Raw genomic sequence first — 10,732 nt, 5'->3', positions numbered from 1 at the left:
GTAATTCCTTAGAATATTATTAATATACTGTTAAGATATTACTAGTATTCTTAATAATTTAAAAAGTATATTTAATTATTTAAATAATCTATATTGAATTCGAAATACCGTCTTCTCTTTCTTTCCTTCGGCTATATAGATTTTATAGAACGTTTATACAATATCTATTTTAATAAACTATTTCGCTTTAACGATAATTTTAAACGTCTTTTTAATTAAGGGCAATAGGTACTGGTTTGCTTTAGTAATAGTATTAAAAGCTTTATAATTGTAATAAAACCAAAAATTTCTTTTTCATTTCCTAATAAAGAGAATTAGCATAATAGTAATTAAATTATTAGTACAGATAAAACCTTTATTAAGAAGATTTCTAAAGGTTTTTTTTAATATTAAGAGCTTTTTTTATAATATATTATAAAGGTAATTGTAAGGAAGAGGCGGCTCCTTGCTATTTTTATCTTTTTTAAACTCGATTTTATAGTTAATATTTAGGGGGTTAGGATTAACCTTATTAGCCTCCTCTTACTTTTAAACGAATAGGTAATTATATATTTCTATAAGGATTATCTTTCGTAATTCCTTATTTATTATACTGATTTTGGGTTTAAGGGCCTTTTCAATTTTTCGTAAACATATTACGAATATTATTAATTCTACAATTTACCGGCCGCTCTTCTTTTTAATCTTATTTATTGTAGCTACGAATATAATTATTAAATAGTATATTGCTTCTTTAAACTCCTTAGCCTTTAGGGAGAAACTTTTTAGGGAATATCCTAAGTACGGGATTTAATAACCAGCTATTCCGTATTAGAATTTATATTTATAAAGGATAGAGTAGGCTTTTATAGTAATTAATTATAATTTCCTTAGAATAATAAAGAATTTTAATTTAGAGACTACGTAAATATAAATAATAGATATATATTTATAAATATTTGTTTTAAAATAAATAATCCCCTTAATTTCCGCCCTTTCTATTTCTATTGAGGCTCTTCGTACTTATTTTTTAAGTATAGGTATAATAGGAATCTTTAGTTTTTTAATAATATTTTTATTAATTACAATATAATATTAATAACCTTTATTAACGACGGTATAGAAACGATTTTTATTATTAATAGCGATAGGTATTTTAGTAACATTTATTTCTATAGGTCTTAGGAAGCTCTTAGTTCCCGCTTCCTTATTTAGTATTCTAGAATATTCTTTCATTCGACTTTATAAGGGAATTATTTTTTTCCGATATTTAAAGGAAGAATATTTTTTATTATTTTTTAATACAGGTTTTACTTTAAACTTAATTATAGTAGATTTAATGCCTATATGGGGATATTATATTAGTTAATATATATAGTTGCCGATTATATGCCTGTTAGTTCTGTAATAGAGATAGAAATTTAAAGTACAACGTTTATTTTTTTCATTTTAGGAGACCTATTTAGTACGCTTAACATCCTTATTATTAGGGTTTTAATATAGTTTATCATAATATTATTATTTATATTTTTAGGGTATTTAAAGGTAGGAGTAGGGTTGTGCTAGGAAAGGGAATTCTAGCGATAATTATTATATCCTTTATTATTGCCCCCAATATTATAGAAAGTTTTATTAGCTTTAAATTTTTGTATAATATTTTTTAATTATTCGATGTAGAAGTTATAGGTTTCAGGTATATAGATTGTAATTAATTAATTATAGATAGTATTAAATATAGAGGTTTTTAATTAGGCTAATTTAGAATTATTTTCCTAAATAAGGCTTTTAATTTTCGTAAAGTTCTCTTCGAATGTAGGGAATGAGTCCGATAAGGATTTGTTCTTTCTCTATTATATAATATATAAGCGGGTTAAGGCTAGTCTTTTTTCGTTTTTATTATTAAAGACTAATTTGAAGTAGTTAAAGAAATCTTCGGGTTTATAAGTATTATTAATACTATTATAGCGTTAGAAGGCTTTTACTTTAACTATTTTATTGGCTAGGAAGGTATTTAATAGTATTAGCTAACCCGATTTGTTATTAGTAATAGTTCCCGCTGACCTTTTTTCTTCGTATATAAGGCGTAATCGGGTAATGTAGAGATTAAATATAGAGGGGGTTCTATCCTATTTTAATTAGCGGATATTCTTACGTTTAGAATTACAGTAGGGAGCGGCTTTTTATATAGTACCAATTATAACGTTCGGGGTAATAATAATTATTGCGGTGGTTATATTAATATTAAAGGAGTTTTATTAATTTTAAATAATAGGCTATATATTGAGCGTTGTTTTTATTATTTAGGCGAATACATCGCTAGTAAATAATATCTTAGCGAAGTTTTTCTTCTTTCGTACGAGGTGTACGGTTTCTCTCTTCGTAATTTCTTTTTATTTTACAACTATAGCGGCTATAGCGGTAGAAAATTCTATAGGAATTCTAATTACGGCTATTTAAATAGGTAGGCCCTACTACTACTATTATAGCGGCTACTTATCCTATTCTATTAGGTCCATTATAATAGAATTTAATATAATAGGGATAGTACAGTTAATATAAGTATTAATTATGTAATTTAATTGAAGTTCTATAAAGAATGAAAATTCTATTTAAGAAGCGGCTCTACCAGAGATGCGAGGTTTTAATAGGGGCTATACAGATATAGCCACGGCGCCTCATAATAGCTCTAATCGATAACCAGAGCGCTACAGCCTGGGCTTTAGCCCCATGACAATATTAATCTATATATTAATAATTTATTTGATATTTATTGTATAATCAATTAGTTTGATTGCTAGCGAGTCCCTAAAACCTTATTTACTAGCCTTATATATTAGCGATATAAATATTGCGCCGGCTACCCTATATATTAATTAGAGTATTCGCTAGCGTACTTCTTCTCTTTATACCTCCTCTTTTTATAATATTAATAATACATCCTCCTCTACCCTATATTATATTATTTCCTCTCCCCCTTTTACTTCTTCTCTTTGCGGTATTACCTCCTCTTTGTATACTTTGTAGGCGGCTTTGTCCCCTTTATAACGGAGTAGGAGGTTGGCGGTCTATTGTATCCTTTGCTTTTAAATTAGCGCCTTCCTATATAAATATATTTCGTTAAATTAATAGCGCTATTTATATCGAAGTTGTTGGGTTGCGGCCTACCTTAGGTTATCGGCCGCGGGTAGGGTAGAGGCGAGGTTATCTCCGTTGTAATACCGCTGCTTAGAATTGAATTAGCGCTATAGAGAGTAGAAGAGTTTGGGTATTAATTAGCGTAATTAATCGGGGGGTACGAAGGTTGATAATAAATAGCGCGGTATTGCGAGGGTAGCTACGAAAGTTTTTAATACGATCGAAATCCTAATAAATTAAGTAATTATCTTCGTTAGTAAAATTTTTCGAAAAGTACTAGAATAAGTAAAAATTTAATTTAGATAGTTTTAATAACGCTTGCTAGGGAGTTAATTTAGTAACTAAAGAATATAAATATAGTAAATTATATTATTTAATAAATTTGCCTATATACCCTTTTAATTTATTAGGGGTAGGGCGGCGTATTATAAGTATAGTACCGAGAGCGATACGATATTAATATATTATTATATTAATAGTTTGTTAATGAATTTAATTAGAAACCTCTCCTAACTATAGTATATTAAAATATGCGAGTTTAGTACGTTTCATTTAATATTTAATTGTTTTATTGATTACGATTTTTATAGTATTAAATATTTTAAAGTTCTAAATAACGGTTTAAATAATTAAGTTAGCGTTTGTATAAATAATAATAATTAATATATTATAAAATTGTATAGGGGAGATACAGGGAGGTATATTTAAAATAATAAAATTCTTTAAATTATAATTTATTAATTTAATTAGTAATATAGTACGGTAACCGAAACTCAACCTCTCGTTAATATAATAAGTAGCCTACTCCTCTTTAACGGATATATACGTATTATTTAAATATATAATAATTGCCGTTTATTATGTAAAGAAATTCTTAAATTTTTCTTAAATAGTATTAAAATTTTTAATAATTTTTATATAATAAGTATACTTTTAGAGATTGTAAACTCTAGATTATAAATATTCTACAATATTAGGAGGAGGATGTAGCTAGTTAATACCGTTAAGTGATTTAAGCGAGTAATTATACGTTTATTCTCTTTGTTAAATTCCTTTAAATTCGTAGTATTATTAGGAGGTTGTAGTTAGGCCTCTTACCCGGATATTAGAATCGATACTAATAGTTTTCGTTATATTTGTATATTAGTTACGTCGGTATAAGTGTAAGTGATTTGGGCGGTAACTTTTTTATTCTATTTACGTTTAATATTTAATACTACGTTTTTATTAATACAAAAAATATATAATTGGGAGTGCGCCGTTAGATAAACTCGTTTAATAGCCGCCCTTATAATATTATTGTAATTTATAATCGTAATTAATAGGGTGGCGGCGGCGATAGCCTTATAACGAGTATTAATTTAATTTATTAATTAATTAAAACTTTTTTCTTTGTTATTTACGAGTTTAAATACGTAATTAAAAGTATAGCCTAATTTAATTATACCTATAATTTAAAAGAAGGCGAGTCCCTTATTATTGGTTTTGTACGTATTATTATAGAATTATACCTATAAATATTATTTCTAGAGCTTCTCTCCCTATAGATTATTTTAGAAGAGGGCGGTTAATTTAATTTATTTAGAATTTTTTAATTAATTTTAAAGTAGACTACCTTTTCGTTAAGGAGTTTTATAATTAATTAGAAGGGGTTATAGCTAGCGTTGGCTTATCTTTTTAGGTTATATTGAAAGTTTATTAGCTATTTAGTTTTAGATTGAATATTTAGGTACTTTTTACGTAATTCGAATGCGATTTAGCGGTTGTATATATTAGGATAGTTGAAATATTAAGTAATAAATGCCTTATATTTAGTATTAAATACCTTATAAATTGATACGTTTTAGTTAAGGGTATAGGTATACTTATTATAATTTTGTTTTAATTTAAAGGTCTACTTTTTAAAGTTAGTTTTTAATACTTTGAAATATCCTCCTTAAGAATAATCCTTCTTAATAATTGAAATAAATCGAACGTAAGTTTTAAATTTACGATGCGGGCTATTAGTATAAATAATATTGTATTAAGAAGGACTGAAATCTTTGATTTTATTAGTAAATTATATTTTAATAACCCTATATCCCTCCTCTTTACCCTATTCAATAATACTATTGAATACTTTATTACTAGTATTTTATCAGGTTATAAAAATAGGGTAGCGCCCCCCCTCGTCTTCATTATTAATTTCGATTACCGAAACGTTATTGTCGTCGTCGGGGTTATTATTATTATTATAGAGATTTATAGTCTCTGGTTTTGGTTACGCTAAGGTAGGTTCGATTAGGGTAGTATTTATTAAATTAAGGTCGATAAAATTATCGGGGAAATTCGCGCTATGGTCGTATATACCTGTTGGTTTAGTCGTTATATCGATTATTTATATTATAGTTAATTGGGAAAATGTACTAAAAAGTAATATATTATTCCGTACTGTTGATTAAATGCGAGCGTTTTATTTATTTAGTAATACGATGTGGTGGTATTGAGGTAGATTAATTGAATACGATAGGGTAATAATGTGTATAATTTGGTGGAGAAAGCGATGTAATAAAGTATATACTAGAATAATTATAAAGTTAGATTGGTTAGTGCTGGTTAGTGTTGGTTAGTATAGTATAGAAAGTGGTTTGTGCGAGGCTCAAATGCGTGTAATAGTTTGAAATTTGGGAGCTTGGCAGGCGCGGTACGAGGGAACTATATGTAGGGTCGCGGCGGGACAATAGGGTTAGGGATATATATGAGGAAAAAAAGTGGGCTACCGTACGGATAGATAATAATGACCGTACGGTTAGACTTTCCCATATTTTAATAGGACGCTCGTAACTATTCTAAAATAGTATAATTTTATTACCTAATCTATCCGTTCCTAATAATTATAATTAGAGTAGACTATTATTATCGCGGATTAGAATTCGCTATATATTAATATTAATATCCTAGTCCCAAATTCTAATATTAATATAATTGGTTTAAACGTATATTAGTAATATTATATTAGTATCGGTCTCTCCTTTATCTAGAACATACCTATAATTTTACAATATATTGGCCGCCTATTCCGTATTAAGTAGATAGAGCTAGTAGAGTAGTATTTTCCTACTATTTATAGGACTATTAATTATTAGTAGCAAGAATATAGTATACGTAAAGTTGATATTTCTTTCCCTATAATTAAATAATACGATTATTTATTAATATATTTTAATAGGTATATTTCCTATAATTAGAAATTAAAACTAATTACGTTAAGAATTTATATTTGCGGATTATTTTAACGTACGAGGTTATTAAAGTATTAATATCCTATAAATTCAATAGATATTTATAAATAGCTTCCCCTCCCTAGAGCGTAAATAATTATTATATTATTTGCGCTATCCGAATTAGGTATATTTATTCGGATATTATTTTATTAAACGCTAAGGACCCTTTTAAATTCGAAACGGATTTAAACTATTAAGAACTTTTATTTATCCTTCCTATTTTCGGGCTAATATTCGTGCAAACTTATTTCTATAATTAATTTAATATAATTTTAACGTTAAATTAATTAATTGATTTTACTTAATAGTTTGCCGACTAAATCGGTCTTATTTAATAATCTATTAATTATATTATATAATATTTATAGTCGGAAGAGGAAAAGAAATTATTTTTAGCCAGTCTTACGAATATTCTTATTGGAACGGTAAAAAATAACGCTTATAAACGCTTTATCGCTTAAAGTAAATTTATAAACAAAATTAGTTAGGGCGATATTAAAATAAAGACGACGAATAATTAGAAACCTTATAAGGCAGCGATAATAAATTGGTAATTTAGTATTTAGCTTTAATAACGCTATCGAAACCTTAGCCCTTACCCTTTAAGTGTAGTATCGATAAGGGTGAAAGCTTATTTATATTAGCCTTTAAATGGTAGCGTTTGGGCGCCGATAATATTTTTAATACATTTAATAAGTAAGACCCGGAATCGATAGGTTTTTTTATAAAAAAAGAAAATAACTACCCTAACCCACCTTCGTTACCTATAGGCTTATATAAATAATATTAAATTAATAGGCAATTTATTTCTACTAAGAGTACAGCAATTATAAATACTAATTTTACTAAGAGTATAGTAGTTGTAAATACTAGTTTTATAACAAAGAAGGCAGCCGAAGAGGCTAGTTTTATTAAGATAGGTTTTTCTATAGAAAAAGAAAATAATTACTTCAATTAGCCTTCGTTATTTACGAACCTATTCGGGCAACCCTAAACTAATGAGTAAACCCTTTTAATTAAATTCGAAGTAGCTTAGGAGGCTTATTTTACTTTTAAAGAAAAGGCCCGTCTTATTATTAAAATAATTAAAGAAAATATTCGTCTTACTATGAAAGTAATTAAAGAAAAGGTTCGTCTTATTATTAAGGTAGTTAAAGAAAATACTTATTTTACTACTAAGGTAATTAAAGAAGATATTCGTCTTATTACTAAGGTAGCTAAAAGAAATATTCGTTTTATTATTGAAGTAGCCGGGGAATAGTGAAACAATTCGTAAATCCCAGCGAATTCCCTTATATATAATTAGAGTAATTTTATTAATTATATAAAGTTCCTTACGTTCGCTACCCTTCTAATAAAGACTCTTCGCGCAATTATATCTAAAATTGCCAAATTTAGCGTAAATAAGATAGAGATTTTAAAATTTGTAAAAGAGCATTTTACCATTATTATTTTATTAAAGAAATGTACTATATATAAGGATATTGGATATAAAATATATAAAACTAATAGCCTTTTATATAATATAGTAAAATATTTTAAAACCGAAAAGGAATATATCCAAACGTATAAAATATTTAGTAAGAAAGTTTAGTATAATATTTATAAATTTAATATAAATAATTTAATAAGCGTTAATACGCTATTTATTTAATTTAATTTAAAAAACTATATTAAAAATAGGTACGAGACCTTTTTAAACCGTTAAGAGGATGATAATAATAGCCTAATTTAGTAAATAGTATTAATTCTTTTAGCCTTTATTGTCTCTCTACTTTTACTATTTAATTAATCGGTTATAGATAGTAATCGTAATTTTTATAAGGGCTATTAATTCGGAATTATAATAATAATATCGCATAAGGGACGTATTTATTCATATTTAATATTAAAGTTTCTATATTATTTTCGATATTAATAGTAATAATTTATTATACTATCTCTACGTAGGTAAAGCCTTTATAGCTTCCTTCTCTACCTATATTTTATACTATAGTTTTATTTATATAATTAATAACGGAGGATTATATATAATAATTCTAACGCTATTTTATATTTTGCGGTCGTATATTATACCGTTCATTCGACTTCGTAATATTATCTATAGATATTTACTTTTACTAATAGTAAATCGGTTACGGTAATAATTAATATCAACGGAACCTATACTAATAGTACCCCACTTACTATTTCTCTATAGAAACATAAATTTTAAATATTAATAGTATTCTTAGCCTCGTTCTTATTTTATTATATCAAAAATCTTATTTAAATAAACTTTATTTTATATTAATCGTAGTGTTATTATTGATTATCTATAAGTATTTCTCATTTGTAATAGAGAGCCCCCCTAAAATATATTTTTATTTTCGAAATCGAATTTATATTTAACGTAAAATATATTTACTTCCTTCGTTTCTATTTCATTAGCTAGAACTATTATATAGGTTAACTATATTAATATATTTTCTTAAATTTTTTTAAACTAATTGAATTAGATTTGTAAGGCCTAGGATCTACTAGGTAATTAAATAAATAATCGACTCTTTTTTTATTTAGGTCTTTTATAGCCTTAGTAGCATTAGTCCGTCCTTAGGCGTAGGGCGCGGGATAACTTCCCTTATAATATATTTAGTAAATATATAATGATTTAATTAAATTATTTATTTATTCGGTTCAATCTAGTTATTTATTATCTTTGGTCTACCGTTTGAATCTATTTGGTATTTTAATTATAGGCGCCCGCTACTCTTATTGCTCCCTTAGGTAGGCGCTCTCCGATATTAGGATTGGAAATATATATATATCTAATCTAAGTTATTAGGCTAGTTAATTTATTATATTCGAAGCGTTTCGTTATATATTAGTATTCTTCATATATTATTTGTAGCGTAATAATTCTCTCTTCGGTAAAGGAATATAAATTTTAACGTTGGTACTTAAACGGGTTTATATCATTATAAAGGCTTACTAACTATTCGCCTTATATAATTGCAATTGAATAGCCCGCGCGCAAATAAATAATATATAATATAATACAGCTTTATAGTATATTAATAATTAATTAAGTATTCATAGGGCAAAATATTAAATTATAATATCTTTATATTCTAAGACTGGCTTAAATATTATTATATATTAAAATATTTGTATTGTATATATTATTAACCTACCGCCTCTCTAGCGGTCATCTTATTATATATATAATATAGATTTGTAAAACGCTTAAGAATGTAACGTTTAGAGGGCTACTATATATATTGATTAAGTAGACCTTAATGCTATTGTCGCTCGTACTAATTTAATAAATAAATTCAAAGATATATAGCTAGAATTAGTTATACAACTAGAATTAGTTAGGTTAATTAGAGCTTAGTCTTTTATTTATACCAGAAGAATAAATAAACGAATCGGGAGTATATTATACCTTTATTATTATATTCTCATTATATTTAATAATTCTAACGAATTTTCATTAAATATTCTTATATTTTATTCCGTTCGTCTAGTAAATCTCTCCTTGTTCGGTATTTATTCCTTTATATTTTATTAATATTTAATATTCGTACCTACTTTATTATATTACCTCTTCTACTATACCTCCTTTAAATACAACCTATAGCTACCTTTTATTCTTAATTCTTACGCCAAACCCTAATTACTCTATTAGTCGTAGGTTTAATTTATAATAAGTCAAGATTTATAACCCTAAGGATATACTTTTCGGCTAAGCCCTATTTATTTTATTAATCCTCCGCACCTACTTTATTATATTACTTCTTTACTATATTATCTCCTCTATTATACTTCCCTCAAATATAACCTATAGCTACCGTTTATTCTTAATTCTTACGCCAAACCCTAATTATTTTATTAATTATAGGCTTATTTTATAAATAAATTAAAATTTATAACCCTAAGAACGTGCTTTTCGGCTAAACCCTATTTATTTTATTAATTATAAGCTTCGTTATAAATAAATTAAATAGAAATGATAGGTATTATTAATGTAATATTATTAATATATTATCTTTAATAAAAAAAGAAAGTAGCCGGGTGGATAATCTAATATAATCGATAATAAGCATACAATAATTATACGCGAAGTATAATATTCCTTACTTATATATTATATTAAATTCTATTAACTAACCGAGGCCTTAATCACTTTAACTGTAACGCGGCCACTACTGTCAGTATAACCTATAGAGAACGCCGATAAGAACGCCGGATATAATAAAGAATCCGGATAGCTATTATAAAAGAAGAAGTGTATGTAACAGGCTAGGGTGCATATGCCTAATAAGCTAAACCTATAAAAGATAGGACGATGTTCTGCTTGTTATGTAGAACTC

Source organism: Neurospora tetraspora (genome assembly GCF_033439725.1).
Source record: "Neurospora tetraspora strain CBS 560.94 chromosome Unknown B0H65scaffold_3, whole genome shotgun sequence".
NCBI classification, from domain to species: domain Eukaryota; kingdom Fungi; phylum Ascomycota; class Sordariomycetes; order Sordariales; family Sordariaceae; genus Neurospora; species Neurospora tetraspora.
The sequence above is the reverse complement of the archived record's forward strand: the minus strand, read 5'-3'. Positions refer to the sequence as shown.